Genomic DNA, 17,067 nt, shown 5'->3' on the forward strand with positions numbered 1-17,067 from the left:
ATGCACCCTGACTTTGCTATAGCCACATCATGGGAGATTGGCAGTGCTGTCCAGCTTAAACCTTATCTGCCATTCCAGCCAATTGCCTTGGCTCCTCCTCACCTTATTATATAGTTAATATTGGGCTTTCTGTTGAGAGGGTGTGGATTGTCTTAGAGCTGAAAACTGTACAGATAGCCACACATACGTGCACAATTTGGCCAAGCGTAGACAAAACAAGATTTCTCCTGCTGTTTGTCACTGAGATTAAAGATGGATCGCTAATAGATTTGAAAGTGTGCTGCCACCTACCTGTGTATGACAATGTGAATTCAAACAGCCCTGGAGCTCTGAGAAAAGTCAATCTCCATGTTTGCATCAGCTAGGCATTTGAATGCATTTCTAGTGTGCTAGCTTCTAGCGTACGCTGCTGCCCCGCTGTATCCAAGAAGTCTAGATGAGGTCCAGACTGAGGCCTCCCACCAAAAAGTCCAACAGGAAGGACACGAATAAAACTTCAGTAGGATTCTGAGTTCTTTTGCTGCAGGGGCTGGAGGTGGCCACCTACTGCAAAATAGTAGAGTGTTAAATCCAGGAAGCTGCTGAAAACGTGGCCATGTGGAGGGTCATGCGTTCTTCCTTCTCCCTTCTAGTCCTAGCTACATTCTGACTCTTTATCTACTTTCCTCCTGCTAGGTCTCCTCCTTCTATTTGTTATATTCGGCATTTGCTGTGTATCTATCTCCAAGGTTTCATCCAATAGAGTGAAAAGCAAGAAGAGGAAAATGCCTCCATCACATTTAGGTGACTCATATTACCTTGAAGTGTAACTGCAGTACTTATTTTCATGCAATTCAGCTGAAGACAGTTAAAAGGTACTAGAAGAAGTAATATATGTTTCTGAAAGAAAGCAACCTCCCTCTTCCTTTTGCTGGCAAGGAAGCATCTGTCTCCAGTCAGCCTGCACCTTCTTTTGGAGCAATCTAAGTTAGCCCCTTCTCATGAACATCAGCTCCTATACAAGATGGCCAAAGGCTGATTTTGCAGGTCAGTCCTTGAACTGCTTTTGCAAAAAAAGAAAAAAAGAATAATTTAATTCAAAATAAGAGCCCTCCAGAAAAATTTCCTGTAGTACACTGGATTAGAATAGGTGTCTGCTGCCCAGCCTATGTAAGGCTGTGCCCTGTGCCACACTCAAGAGGAAGGGTGATCTGATTGCTTGGTGTTTAAAGAAAACCTTTCTCTGAGCTGAACAACAGCTCATCACTGCCAGCAGGGCTGCTCAAGCTGCTCGCTTTGAGCCAGCTCTGGGCATTGCCGGATCCAGGATGACATAACTCCCTAAACTAGTAGAAAGTTATACCTGCCAAAGGGGGAAAAAAATGTCTTTCTGGCATTTTAGGAAATTGAATTGCCTCAACAGAGTCTGACGAGTGCCAGAAGCGCCATAAGAGGAGGCAGGGCCTCGTGACCGAGAGGTGTGAGGAGAGGGAGCAAGGCCTCCCCTTTGTGGCAGCTGGGAGCTATCGAGTCGGCTCAGCTGCCCTTGAAAGCGCAGCACGAGGCTCCTGCCAAGTGCTCTAATCACCAAGCTGGCTGGGATTCAAGGCCACGGCGCTCCCAGGCCTTCCCTGCTGACGCTGGTAGGCTTTGCGTGGCACCCGGGGCTGGTCCCTGGGGAGGGAGCACGCCAGGCAAGCGGAACCGCCAGCCAGGGACTGGGGCATGCAGGCACACATGGCTGGGGTGGAAACCACGCTCCAGGGCTTTCTCCTCAGATCAAAGCAATGCAGCCAGCTCTCCCCTCCTTTGCGCAGGCAGGCCTTGAGTGTGGGTCTCCTGCCTCAGTGGGGGTGTGGGGGGGTTTAACTGAGGCTAAACCAGCTATTTCCACCAGCTATGCTATTTTTTTGTCATCAGGGCAGCAATTGGAAGGGGCTTCTTCAAGGAGGTTTGTCAGAGATCTCATTCGTGGATGTCATCAGGGGTTAAATACGAGATCAATGTCTACTTACTGAGCACAGTAAAAGAGAAGGAAAAAAAAAAGGAGGCAGTTCCAGGCGTGCCTAGGAGCAGACCTTTGGGCACCTCAGGAATTTTATTGGCAAAAATGTAGGCACTTGCAGACTTCAGACGCCTCCAGGGTTAGGCAGTAGCTGAATGGGGGTTCGAGTGTCTAAATTTTGGCCACAAATGCCTGCGGAGGCAGCTAGGCAGAGCTTACATGCCTAAACCTTTTTTGTGGCTGTAGCCCTAAACTAATATTATGGAAAATACCAGCAATTATTACGGACTTCTTATCAGATTGGAAATGTATTCTCTTTGCATAACTTTACAGTGGCCTCATTCATGTGGTGCTTAAAGAGGATGAATACCTGTTCTGCATGAGTAATTATTCCAAAGGCTCATGTGAGAGAGGTAGTTTATGACTGCTGAACAAGGCCAGCTATGTTTACCTATGAAGCTTCATGAGTTAAGCTAAAAATTGGTCTTACCACTCTCTTGCTGCTTCATTTGTCTGATTGCAAACAGATCCCAGAATACTAGATGCTTTTAGATGATTGATGCCAAGATGCTGCACTGAAAGAGAAATATTCTCTTTTTAGTGTTATCACATCCATGAGTATAAGCAAAGCCATGTCACGTGATGAAATGTAAATAGAGCATTTCTTAGAAAAACCATTTATTTACCTACCTGATTTATTATTCAGTGACATGTAGGCTATTTTTTCTTTGTTATTGGCACTCATGTTCATAATAACAAGGTACTTGACTTGAAGGTATTTGGCCAACCTTTCCAAAGTGCTATGTAAGCAGTAATCAGAGAGAGCTACGTTCGTGAGTCAACAAATTGCTCTCCCATGTTGATCAAACAGTCTTGGCATCTCTGTAAAAAAATATAAAAACAGATTTTGGACTAGCCTACCCAGCTTTCTCTCTCTGAATTTATTGTATTTGCATTTGGCAGAGTTCAGGCTTAAAATAACCAAAGGTGCCAGCTGTTTTATTAATAATATTTTACATATGATTTTCATTTACATTTAGAAGGATAAATGAGATATCCAGTTAGCCTCCGCTGTTTTTGTTGCGATAAATGCTATTTCATTTATTCTACCTAGGGACAGATGCTTCTTTCACTTTACACCGTAGTAACTCCTCTGCCTGCAGTGGAAAGCAGTCTACTACTTGGGTCAGAGCTAGTCAAGTCGTCAGAGCTGAGGCTTACGTGGAAAGCTTTCATTCCAACCCACGCAGGGTTGTTACTGAAGCAAGCAACGATCAGATATAATGCACAAGCTGCAGGCTTTAACAGGAGAAAGAACTCAAATAAATCTAAGTGGAATTTATACTCTATTTCTATCATCTATGTCCATCATATGCACTCACAAATCCAAGCCCTAAATCTGAAACACGTCGCTGTGGTTCATCTTGCTGAAGACTTTGCTGCTTCACTGTGTAAGTGAATCCCTTAAAATGAAATATATGTATTTGTGTAACTCACTGCTACTGTATGTGAAGTGTGTAGGGCTGCATGAATAATTACATTTCTTTTCAACTTGACTGCTGAACAGGCAACATTTTGGAAGCTTGGATTACACTGAAGTAACTCCCCCCCCCCCCCCAACCCCCACAGTCCTTACATGAAGTGAAAAACTGGAAAATGTCATTTTGCACTGAAAAGCTCCTTCTGACCCCCAAAATGAAACACTTCATTTTTGGACACATGTAGTAAAAGCAAAGGAAATGAAAAGGCCAGATTTCACAGAGCAAGGAATGGTGTTCTACCCCCACTTTCTATTCGGTAGCGTCATTTCAGGAGATGATTCTTCTGGCTTCCTGAGGTATCTGGAGCAGCCCTCTCCCCGCTGGGGACACAGCTCCCCATCCCATAAGGGATAACCGCACTGTGCCTTTTCAAGCAGCTCTCTTGGCCACACAGATTTCCTCCCTGCTGCCTTTTTCGTGCTGCCCCAAAAAGGAAGCGACACGAGGGGGAAAAAGGAGCAAAGTCACCCTTGCCTTGGCCAGGATGCAGGGGCGCATCATGCCGTGCCCGACGCGAGGGCTCGGCCACTGTGGGGATGCGCGCTTCAACCCGGGGCTGCGGCAGCAGTGGAGCAGGGTGCCTCAGGGAGCACGAGGGCCGGGGCATCAGTTCAACACCCTTGAAAGCTTCAGGAAGCAGTCCGTGGCACCAGGAAGGGCAGCCTACCCCGAAGTATGGTGCTGCGGAGTGGAAGGGCTTCCAAGCACCCTCCTGTTGGCGCCGTTTCGTTTTGTCTAAGTAATTAAATGTTCCCTGAACCCCGGTGCTGCTTTTTCCTCTGGGAGGCAGTCCTTGCCATAAGGCTGCACGGTTATGCTGCTTTTTAACCAAAGGGTTACTTCAGCGTTTGGTTTCTACCAAAATGTTGTTAAAATAGTTTCACTTATTGCAGGACCACAAACATCTGTTAATTATGGGTACAGGGTTTTATTTATTTTTTTATTTAATGTGTATATCTTATTGACCTTCACTTAAGCACTCTTGAAAATTTTACCCCATATAGAGACTGCTGTGTTGAAAAGTGCTAACAATTACCATCATGGGAGTCTTGGATTCAAAGACAGTTTGCAGATCTCATTAAGCCAATGAGCTTGCCAAGTCCCCTCTTTTCAGTTCAGTAGAAGGAATGGTTAAGCCCCTCCATACAGAAAAACAGCTGCTAACAAGGAAGGCTGCCTGACAAGGCACCAAAGTCCTGGGTGAGCCAAACTCACCCAGGTAGATTTATCTGCTTTGATATCAGAAGATCATGTCTCACACTGGAAAATTCAGCAAGTTGCAAGCAGTACCCCGAAAAGCAGCAGAGCCTCCTCAACACGAGGCTCATGAGCAAAGCAGAGTCAGCATCTTGGAGCCAGAAAAAAAGTCTCCTAACTGTTTCTCTTGTGTCCCAGAAAATATGACTGCTGCATATTCTCTGTCAAGAAGCATGGTTACAATGCAAAACAAGACTGGCAAGGCCTTACTAGTGTAGAATGATGGGCTACCATGCCAGAAGTCAGTAGGGCTGCATTATGCCATGGGGGAGTCTTGTCACACGTGCAGCAGAAAAACACTTTTTTGAGAAGTTTCAAGAAAATTAAGAAGCACAGAACCAACTCTTTGGAGAGTAGTAAGATGCTCCAGCTGTTCAACAGATCTGAAAGCCAGGCTACTTATTTATATACAAAATATAGATAGGGGAAAATGCCTAGGGTTAGACAGCAATGTTTCTGTACATATAATGCATTTGAGCTGTTTGTGTTGGGGACACAATACAGGCACCCAGCTGCATCAGGTTGAGTGGAGTAGATTGATGTTCCATGATCCCAGTAACATTTACAGAGCAAGGTTAATTTAAATAGCTTCTAGTCTAAATAGGCAAGACATAGATTATAATAGTGGCATTAGTATTTTAGCAGGGAACTCAAAAAATAAGAAGGCAGATTCTCAAAGGTGTTGAGGCTACTGAATTCAGCAGTATGGAGGAACTTCATACCTGTGAGGGCCAGGGCTCTGAAAATTCATGACAGGTGTCCCGGTTCCTAGCCCAGTGCTGTCTCTAGAAGCCATCCCTCCTCTTAGTTGTATTATGGTCAGTGCAGGACATTTTCAAAAACAAGAGTACTTTCAAAGGGCAAGTTCCATTTCTGCTCTATTTGCAGTGAAGTTACAAGGACAAAACCTCATTTTAACTCGGCCCAATCCCATCAGGCGGTATTTGGCTCACACCACTCCATTAGATTTAGGAGTCTCCCTACATTTTTATTCAGCCATACACCCTTGCAGGCACCAATGCAGTATAAGAAGCAGAAGCAGCCAAACATGATCACAAGAAGTGTGATGCAACTGAATACCCCACAGTGGCATGGCCATTAAGGAGTGTTATAGAAAAAAAGGAAACAAACAAAAAAGAAAAAAGATTTGTCCTGGAATACAAATGAATGATAAAATCCATGAATGAACATCTTTGAGATGTTGGTTTTACATTTAATTTACAGTTTCCAAGTGTTTATCTCTTGAGGTGGGATTTTACATATTGACCATAGGTAGAACACACCCCATTTCATAATTCCCTTATCTTACTTAAATAGGAAACAGATAGTGACTGCTCACACCTTGCTAATAGAAAACAGTGATGTATAGAAAATCTCCTTATCACCTTCAGTTCCCACACAGGTGTTCTTGGTGATAAACCACTGAATGATATAAACTGTGATTGCAGCTAAGGAGTTAAAATTGGTCAATACGAAAGGAACAGAAAAATAAATTAAACCACGTTTCCTGAGTGGGAGTTTGAACTGAAATTCTCAAATATAGGGGCATATGTGAATTCTGTCACTGTGACTGTGAAGGACAGAATCTGTTGGACCTCTCTTTAATAAAACTTGACCTCACTTACAACCTGCAAACATTTACTCTCATATTTTGCATTTATCTTGATGAGATACTCATAGATATAATAAGGACTAGACAACAGCTCTGTATCATATCACCTCTGTTTTTAGCCAATGATATGAAAGTTGAAAGAAAATATTGAGCTGTTCGCTGATGGGTTTATCTCCGAGTGAGAGTCATCACAGAACAGCCGTTCTACAACAATTCCTGAACAACAATAATAGGATAGCAATTCCAGAATAAGAAACCTTTGTTCTGACTTATTTTTATCAACTTCCAACTAAACTCTGAGTTTTTCCAGCGATTGTTCTCTGACACGTACTAGAAAGCATTTAAATGTATTTAACCAGCTTTTCTTGGTGAAGGAGAATGAACTTAAAGTCTTTAAGGTCTTATCTTGATCTTACAGCCTTACCTGTGTTTCTGCAGTCCTGCAACGAGTATTTTGAATATGAAGATGATTGTAAAGGTATTAGTTCTATGCCTTCTTTGAGTATTTTCATTTCTGTACTCTAAGAAAAATTTATATTCTCTAATACCCATTTTTTTTCCAAATAGGCCACTGGAGGTCTAAAAAAAAGCAAATGCATGACTCCTATTCTAAAAACAAATGGATCAAGTCTTTGCTCCTCTGAAAGCCATAGCTTTCATATCCAGAGTCATTAGGGACAAAACCGGAAACTGCAGCATGTGATTATGTTTTTGAAAACGCAGCCTCTGGCACATTTCCATCAACTGCATTTATTATCTAATAATGGGATCAACTAAGATTAGTTATACACAAAAACTTTCATGAAATGTAGGGGAATAGAGTATCAGTTTAAAAGAAGCAGGAATTCAAAGGTATATTTAACTTTACAAGAATTATTCCAATATTGTCTCAAGGGCTTTCGCTAGAGCGACACAGCCTAATGCTCTCTGCCAGGGCACAACTCTTGCTTTGTATTTATTCATGTGGCATTAACAGGCTGTAGTGGCTGCACTGAGCCAGGCAGACATCATCACTGCTAGACAGGAATACCACACTTACCTATCTAAAGAATAGCATTGCCATCCTGTTATCAATTCTCTACAAAGTTTCTGCTAACTTGTCAGGAATAAAAGGTACTTCCAAAGAGTGGTTATTTTGTTTGAGGAAAAAAAGAATTTTTTTCTCAGTGGAGTATAGATTATTGCTCTTGGACTGTCTGGTAATTGAACCCTGTTGCACAAGCAAGTCTCACTTTTTTAAACTTTGGAGGTATCATTTTCATTAGAATACGTTAACAGTATCAGACCTATCAGATTTTTCTCTTATGTCTGCCTCACATATTTTCTGTAATTGTTTTATGCCTCAATCTGCCTCCAAGCAGAAAATGTCTTGGCAGGCCTTTCCATAATATAGTCATCTGACCTTCCATATCTAGGTGTTTACCCACACTCTGAAACCTGAAGTGAAACAATTGCTTAATAGTTGATTTTACTACTGAGAGGATAGCTAAAGGAAGAGATACTTTCTACCTTCCTTCTATCAAAGCCAGAGTTTTTAGTTAACTTGCAAAAAATAACCTTGGACTACCTTCCACAAGGCCAAGTGTTTTCTGAGTGGGATTTTTTGGGCATCTACGAGAGCAATCAAGTGAGAGATAGAGATTTCAAACTGCAGTGTGTACTTTATTGATGACAGCATTCAGTGGATCTGCACCTCCCAATGCTTCCAGTTTCTCTATATGTTACACACCATACCAGTATCTAGGTGTAGCATGCCATACTTTAGCAAGTATTGCTTTCTCCAACCCTCTACTAGAGAATTCTTTACTCAGGTTGGATGGGATTAGAAGTTTAGATCAACAGCACAGCTAGAAGAGGAGTTATTCCAGGAGCAATTGTAGAGCGTCCTAAATATCCCTAATTACTCCTAGGCATTCTTGATGAGCATCAGAGATGCTTAGCACTCCTCAAGATATCTTGTCACAGGATAAGACCCTCATAGTATGATTTAATACCGATTAGTCAAAATGCACTAAATCTCTTGAAGTGTCTTTTCATGCTTGAGACTTATTACACTAATTTTATCTGGAGCAGACAAAAGCAATTATGTACATACATTTTTTCTTGCTGCAGTTCTTGCAACACAAGTGTTGGTTGTGGATTAGACCTCACACACTAGCACCATCAGTATGGCTTCATGCCATTGGCTCTTCCTCACTTCACTCAGTCAGGGACAGTTGGATGCCACCATCTGTCACAGCCTACAGGGAGGCACAGGGTTCAAGAGTGGATTCTCATGAGAAAGACTGCAATGTGAACAGGAAATGGCCCACCAGGAATCCTTTCTTGGGACAGGCTCCTGTGGAAAAGAACAAACCCTTATTGTCATTATTGCAGTTTTAACTTTATATTCTTGTGCTCATCCTTTGACTCATTCTCTCTCCCCCCACTCCATTCCCATCCTAGGGGTGGGAAACAGGATATTTTGTGAAATTCTTTCCTTCCTGTGTGAGTCTACAAGATATCTTTAATTAGCAACTCTGCAATGGGAGTGAAGAAATAAGAAGCAAAACTGTGTTGCTCAGGAGGTCATAATAAAGGTGCTTTTTGAACAGGTATTTAAGGCACCACTTCCTGTCGTTTATGAAGATTATTACTGTTCATATTTTAAAATATTACCAAAAAAAAGTAAACATACTTCCCTGCAGAACGAGCGGCCTGGAAGAGCTTTACAGGAGAAACTGGAACTCAATGTTTGATGTAAGGGAGACCTCTGCCTGCTTCCCCAGGAAGAGTTCCAGGCAACAGGCATTTCACCTAGCATGTAGGACCGTTTCTTTCATTAATTCTACTCTGGAAGCTAACCAAACTGGTGCGGCTTTCTACAGATCACCATTATGGTTCCAAGACCTTTTCTGATGTAGGTATTTGACGTTATGGAAGCACGGGCAGCAATGCTGGCTTGGAACAAAATCAAAATAGAGACAAGCCTGGCAAGCTTGGAGCAGGTGATCCTTCCCTGCCCTGCTCTGTGTGATGGTAGGTGCAAAATGCTATGAAGTCTTACCTAGCAGGACTGTCCTTAGACACAAGCAGTCCAAGTGATTGACCCCAGCTGCTGGGTGTCCTACAGGTTTGACTTATTCGGCTCCCTCACACCCACAGTGGGTTGGAACTTCCTTTTCTAAAGACTTCTAGGCTGCGGGCACTGTTACAAAGCCCTAGGTGACATTAGGATGACTCTGGTTTCTGTTTTTTTGTTTTGTTTGGCACTCTGATTTTTTTTACCTGACATCTGGCAGGTAAACTCATTTACGCCAGTGCAGAGTAGCAGGCACTCAGTTTGTGGAAACAAACAGTAATTGCACAAGAAGCCAGACTAGGGGAAAAACAAGCTCTTTGTGCTAATATGGCATTCCTTCAGCTCTAAAAGTGCAGGAGTCTGAATCAAAAAAATTGCAGAATGAAGTACAAAGTTGTGCTATTGGCAGAGTATTTGTCATACCCCAGCCGCATGTAAAGCGCAGTGTGCAAAATAATGGAGAATATCATCAGATTATACATCAGATCTGAAAAGTCTCGCACAAACAAATGAAGTGAAACTTTCTTCATCCTGAGCTTGTCCACCAGATCTCTCGATTGCGCTATCATGTTGACTCATTTGTTCACAGCTGCTTCAGAATATAACTGGAGGCAATTCCTCCTGATTTTCATACAGACCTAAACATGAAACAAGAATATGCTTGGTCATATTCTTGCTTTAACTGCATGCACAGAGTCAAATTTGCATGCCTCGATAAACCGGCTTGCAGCAAAAAATAGAAACTGCTACTGGTAATAACTGAACCTATAACTTTGAGAAAAGATTACTAGTGTGGGAATATTACTAATGGCATTTAGTGTCTTTATCACATCTTGTAAAGTGTTATCAATCAAACTACAGGTGTTGAGCATGTAGAAGCTGTAGCTTGGGGCAATAGATAAGAACTTTTCCTTTAGATCTTAAGCACTGTTCCCTACTAGAGAAGTTTTCCAAGTTTTCCTTAGAGAAAGTGTCAGAGTATCAAGTGAAAAAAGAAAGATTTTTTTGAGGGTTTGGGGGAGAAGAGGGAGAGGATTTTGTAGAAAGTTTTAGGACCAGCATTATAAACCTCTCAGAATGACTTCCAGTACCAATCTCCTCCCCAATCACAACCAGATGTTGATTATATTTACCAAAGAATCTACCTTTTTTTAAACAAGAATTTGTTAGTATTATTAACAACTACAGCTCATGAACTTATGAAATATATGCGGAAGCAGGGGTAAGCATATTTGAGCCATGTGAGCTTGACATGTAGTCACCTGAAATAAATGTGTGGCAACATTATGCTGAGACTTATTTGCTGTACTGGGATCTAATGCACACCACTTGGGTTGCTCTGGTCCTGTACCACAGCGAGTGTTACACATAATACACAGAAGGTAAAGAAATCAATTTCAATGCTACAATTGAAAGCCACTATAAAATTCCACTATTACTGCTATGCTGTAAATCACATGTGTTCTTGATTCCTCTGACCTCTTTTATGAGTGAGGTGACTTGGTGGGTTGGGGCCTCAGTCTTTCATCTGCATTCAGATCCTGCTTGAGGTTGGGAGTGAAAATGAATTTGGTGGCCTTACTTTAAGCCTCCATTCAGGTACATTATAAAACCACCAGCAGGCTCAGGGCTTCTGTGAGAGTGGGCTCTGCATAATAAGGCTGAAGAGCCTCCTGAAGAGCTGAAGAGCTGCACAAAGAAACTCTCATAACTAGGTCTGCATTCCCTTTTAAAATGCATGTATTCCTCTCTCCAAAGTCAGAAATAGTTGCATATTAAGCAAGGAGAGAGAATATGCCTATGCTTAGCTCTAGTTTGAACCACTGTTTTCTGTTTTTGGGAGACGTAAATCTGTAATTCTGAGCAAGCTATACTTTTTTTAAGGCAGATGAAATTACTTCCTTCCTACTTTCTTCTTACTCTGAAATGATGGAATTACTGAAAGAAAAGATTGGCATATAACATACAAGTCCTAAACAGGCTAAAAGCAGATAAGACCCCACGGCCTCATGTGGTTAGAGAGACAACAGTTATGGGCCCAGCACTGCTGTGCCTGACACACTCTTTATTTTGTGCCTTCTCACCTTAGCTAACAGGAAGCTCCTGCTTTGAAGCATTACTAGAGGCTGTCAGAGCAGATAAAAATCCTCCCTGAAGCTCCAAAATAAAAACCCTTTTCACTTCTGCAGTCAGTCAAAGCCCTCAACTCATTTTTAAGGCAGATAAAAATTCTGACAGTCATTTCACAGACTTGGAACAGAGGTAGAGATGTACTGAGGGACTTTGCTTAAAGGCAGGCACCAGAAAGTGGTAATTGGAAATTTGTCTCCAGTTTTTCAATCCTGAGTTCTAACTACTGAAGTAAAGCCATGGGAAGTGCAAGCCAAAACCAGTCATGAAAAGAGAAAAAAAATGCTCTGCTAGAAAAAAGCTCTACAAGAATTTCTGACACAAAAACTGATATTGGAACTCTCCTAACATGAACCATTGCAGCTGAAACAAAATGAACTTCTTCATCCATAGCTGTATTTTTAAATGAGGTGATTTTCTCAGGACTTCAGTCAGCCCCTGAGTGTACTGCGCGTTTAGTTAAAACATTTTTAATAACTATCTCGTTTCACATTGAACATCTCCTATAGCCTCTGAGCTATCACAAAGAGTGTTCAAGTATTTGTTTATCTAATAACGTCACTGCCCTTGAAAGGTAATAATTTTTCATATCCAAATTTATGATGGGTCAAAACTCAGACCCTGACTCTGAAGGCAACAGCCTTGAACTCAGGACCTGAGGTTATAGCTACACTATGGTGCAGTCCAGATATGAGGAGCTAGCTTTGAAAGCACCTAACCACAGCAATAAGAAATAAATGCAAGTTAATTTAACTCATTTACTACCTTAATCTAATAGTAGTAGACTAGCCCCAATCTGAATAGCCCAATCTCAGTGGCCCAGATTGGCTAATTTGCATACTTCAAGTTATCTTTCTTACTCACAGAATCACAGAAAATCAGAATGGTTTAGGTTGGAAGGGACCTCTGGAGATCATCTAGTCCAACCTCCCTGCTCAAGCAGGGTCCTCTAGAGCATATTGCCCAGGATCACATCCAGACGGGTTTTGCATCTCTCCAGCGAAGGAGACTCCACTACCTCTCTGGGCAACCTGTGCCAGTGCTCTGTCACCCTCACAGTCGAGAAGTTTTTTCTCAGGTTTAGGTGGAACTTCCTGTGTTTCAGTTTGTGCCCGTTGCCTCTTGTCCTGTCACTGGGTACTACGGAGAAGAGACTGGCCCCATCCTCTCGACACCTTCCCTTCAGATACTTGTACACACTGATGAGATCGCCTCTCAGTCTTCTCTTCTCCAGGCTGAACAGGCCCAGCTCTCTCAGCCTTTCTTCATAGGAGAGATCTTCCAGTCCCCTCATCATCTTAGTAGTCCTTTGCTGAACTCACTCCAGGAGCTCTATGTCTCTCTTGTCCTGGGGAGCCCAGAAGTGGACACAGTACTCCAGGTGAGGCCTCCCCAGGGCTGAGGAGAGGGGCAGGATCACCTCCCTCCACCTGCTGGCAACACTCTGCCTCATGCACCCCAGGATCCCATTGGCCTTCTTCGCCACAAGGGCACACTGCTGGCTCATGCTTGACTTGTTGTCCACCAGGACTCCCAGGTCCTTCTCTGCAGAGCTACTTTCCAGCAGGTCAACCCCCAGCCTGTCCTGGTGCAGGGGATTATTTCTCCCTAGGTGCAGGACCTTGCACTTGTCTTTGTTGAATTTCATGAGGTTCCTCTCTGCCCAGCTCCCCAGCCTGTCCAGGTCCCTCTGAATGGCAGCACAGCCCTCTGGTGTATCAGCCACTCCTCCCTGTTTCGTGTCATCAGCAAACTTGCTGAGGAGGCACTCTATCCCTTCCTCTAAGTCGCTGAGTAATATTGGACCTCCAGACTGACCTCTGGAGGACACCGCTAGATACAGGCCTCCAACTAAACTCTGTGCCACTGCTCACAACCTTCTCAGCCTTAAATAATCTGGCTGGCTGATTCTGATAACATTTCAAACAGTTGTTGGTTGTGATTTCCAATTTGCTTCAAAACTAGTCAGACTTGGTTCAGACAGAGTTCAAAATCTCTGAGTATATCCTACAGAGTAACCATGCCCCAACTCTCTCCTTCGTTCCAGCAGCTTAGCTAGTTCTCATCCCCACCTGGAACGTCCCTAGCTCATCTCTGCTGCAAAGAGGCTCCAGAGATGATCTGAATGGCAGAAGGACAATGCTGGAAAGCTGAGCGGAGCAGCAACACAGCAGCACTTCTAAAAACTCCTGCAGTTGAAAAGTGGAGGAAGGAAGGAGACAGAACTTTCTACCTATGCCTTTTAAATGCTGTGACTTCATGAATGCTTTCTTATCTCTCTGAAATACAAAGAAAAGTGCCTGTGAGCAATAGATCAAGAGCCAACATGTCCTTTCAGCACAAATGACACTAAATTAATTTATACAAGACACCAGGCAAAAAGCTTTTTCTACAAGTGAGAGCTCAAAGCAAGTCCAAGCCTTTACGGAGTTTTCCTTATGCCTTACGTTCACTTCACAGGACAGCTTCAGATAGAAAAACATTTTTTAAAAAAGTTGTTTTTTTAAATATGTATTTGCTTTTAAACAACTCCATTTCATTGGGCACTCTTTTACCAGGCACAGCAGAGATGATTCAGAACAGAATCTTGAGATAATATTTTCAACAGTGACTTAGGAGTCTAACCAACAAGCATAAAGTCCTTAGGGACAAGGTTTTCTAAATACCTCACCAGCTAAATGCATGAACAGATGCCTGCTGGACAGTTAAATTACTTCTTAGCAACTCTCCCAGGCACCTTACTCACAACCCAGGTCATCAACATACCTTTGAAAGTTGTTTTTTAAGGTGCTTTCAGCTCACATTTCTGTTTTTGTATATAAAGGTTTTGTGGTGCTATTTCCCATTTTTAAAAGTGAGGGAGGCATCTAAGCTCAGATTTTTTAAATTACATAGGTGTGAATGGCTGCACATGTGCACCTAGGCATCTCAGGCCCATTGAAATCAGTACAGATAATTTAGAGCTTTCTCTTTATCATTTACACTTTGCTACTGTTGAGAGCAGCAATGCATAAATGCTTTTGAAAATATGGTCCTAATGGCTAAGTTACTTTTGAAGGTAAGGTTGAGGCTCTTAATTCACTTAGAAGTGCTACATCTTCTTTATCTCAGGTCTACAGAAGTGTTTGTCTGTCGCCTAAAACCACAAAGCCTGTTTTTGATTAGGCTGTGGGTACCACTATTAGGTTATTATTCTGAGATAGCATCATGGACAAACTTCAGGTGTAACTTAATTAATTTAAACACTATCATTATTTTGAATGGAAACATTTTATCCAAGCAAAGGATCACCGCTGAATAACTATATTTGTACTGTGGAATAAATATGGCTCTAGGGTTCAGCTAAGGTCTGCAGTCATAGTTATTGTATTAATACTTATGTTATACTGCTGCCTACAGGTCCGTATTTAAAATTAGGGTGTTACACCAGCACATGTTTAAACAAGGCTTCTGTCCCAAAGGTTATAAAACTGGCAAGATAAGAAAGGAGTGGGGAAAGGTTACACTTAACTGAACCCATTTTTACTTTTCGTGGCTTTATTTGTGGATGTAACTGAATGCGCCTCTTGCACTGCCCTGAAGCAATTATAACGTGGCTGGTTTCACAGCAGAGTTGTATCTGGGAGAGCAATTTAAAAAGAAGAGGATGATAGTGGTGGCTGTAGTAGAGGTGCTGTGGAAGAAAGCGCAGAAATATCTTGAATGATAGCCTTTTACACACCAGGTGGATATCCTGATCTTTGCTACAGTGTTTGTGTCATACTGAAATTTCCACATGCGGACAAGTGCAGATTTTCCAAAGAAAACAAAGGTATTTTTGGAAACTTCCACAGGTTTTGCAGAGAATATATTAACTTTCTCCTCCTAAAAGGTCCTTTACAAGTAGCCCATGGACCCTAAGGACTTCTCATGTTGAATATCACTGGTATATTGAAAAAAACAGTGTGGTACATGCCTTTCTGCATCTCCAAAAATGACTCTTGAGTAATGCTGCAGTGGAAAGCTGGAAAGTCTCTCTGTCTCCTTATATTTCATCAAAATAGAACATCTTTCTTGGGGAGGCTGGAGTGGAGAGGGTGTAGTTTTCCTCTTCAGCTCATGAATTCTTTGAGTACTGACTCTAATTTCCACAGAAATATTCTGGATTTTAAAATGTTTTCCAAATAGAAGGAGAAGAGATTTCAATTTACTGTTTTTTACAATTTGTTCTTCTTCTCCTCCTTACAGAACTGATTTTGGCAACTCCGGGTGCCATTGACGGCAGTTAAAACTAACGGCAAGTGAAATAGTGTTTCCCCTTGTGCCACATATTAGGTCTTTTTTGCAAAAAGAGATGCCTTTTTTGGGCAAGTAACAAACTGCCATTCCTTAAGATCATGTGAGCTAGTAGACATATTAACATTTAACACTCAACATCCTTAGCACCCTGGAAGCTGGATAAGATATTAGTCACCTTTAACTAAATTGGCTGATGCTATGAAGTTTCCAGTGACTGCTGCAGTACAGTTTCCTATATAATGGTTGGTCTATTTGTTGCAATATGACATCAGGATTACTGAATTACTACTTACAATTGCAACTGCAGAGTCAAAAGCAGTGTCACAGCTAGGGTAAGTAAACACTACAAATTATAACGGATGGAAATACCTTTCTAACAGCTACAGTGTATTAGTAGTCCAAAGACCACCCACCGTAACAGCTAGTCACATTGACAAATTCCTGCTTTCAGAAGGCAGTTGGGTATTTTCCCTTTAATGGACTGCAGTCGTCTTGGTGATATCCTGTACAGGCTCCTCTCTGATGGTCTGTCCATGGGCTGTGGACCATGCATATTAGGCTGTTTGAATTAAGTGAAAACCAACGGCTGTCCGTGCAAGAAGGCTCAGCCTGCCAGACTCAAATTTTAACAGCCACTGTTGTGAACCCACTCACACAGAGTATCCCTGAGGAGTCCCGCTGCACTGTTCTTACTCTCAAAGGTCTGCAGCATAGTCTCCTGCAGCACTTCAGTCACATCAAGTCCCATTTTCGAAAGTGGGGTGAAGGATCAGGACCCCACATCGCACAGACTGCCAGACAGACACAGATTCTTCATTCTTCAATGCCCAGCTCCTCAAGCAGTATACAGACATTTGATTCCCAATTTTCCCAGTGGGTTATGGAATCTCTTGGAGAATGTAGGCTATATGTTTGTTTGAGAATGGCACCCCAAGGTCCTCCGTGGAAGAAAAGTTGGGTAGAAGTGTTTACAAGTTCTCATTATACTTTTCAGGGGAGAAATTGGTGTTTTCTCATAATACTTCAACTAATAGGAGAGCCAATTTTCAAAAATACTCACAATTTTGAAGAAGGCTTAACTTTTGAAAAAATATTAATAAAACAAAAATCTTTCCTGATGAAGTCTAGCACTTTCAGGGAATCCACAGAAAAACTGCTTTAGATAAGATATTTCAGGTTTTACGCTAAGTTCAAGGTATGTTGG

General features: G+C 42.2%; 1 long non-coding RNA gene across 1 annotated transcript; it reads right to left on the minus strand.

The window, feature by feature from the left end:
• Positions 1 to 2,683: 2,683 nt before the first annotated feature.
• LOC104146126 (uncharacterized) lies at positions 2,684 to 16,788 on the minus strand. The gene is made up of 3 exons (XR_694564.2): positions 16,277 to 16,788; positions 8,490 to 8,732; positions 2,684 to 2,866 (listed from the first exon to the last, which is right to left on the minus strand). It is a non-coding gene; the product is annotated as an uncharacterized lncRNA (long non-coding RNA).
• Between the last annotated feature and the right edge of the window lie 279 nt (positions 16,789 to 17,067).

The sequence above is a fragment of the Struthio camelus genome, chromosome 2 (assembly GCF_040807025.1).
Source record: "Struthio camelus isolate bStrCam1 chromosome 2, bStrCam1.hap1, whole genome shotgun sequence".
Classification (NCBI taxonomy): domain Eukaryota; kingdom Metazoa; phylum Chordata; class Aves; order Struthioniformes; family Struthionidae; genus Struthio; species Struthio camelus.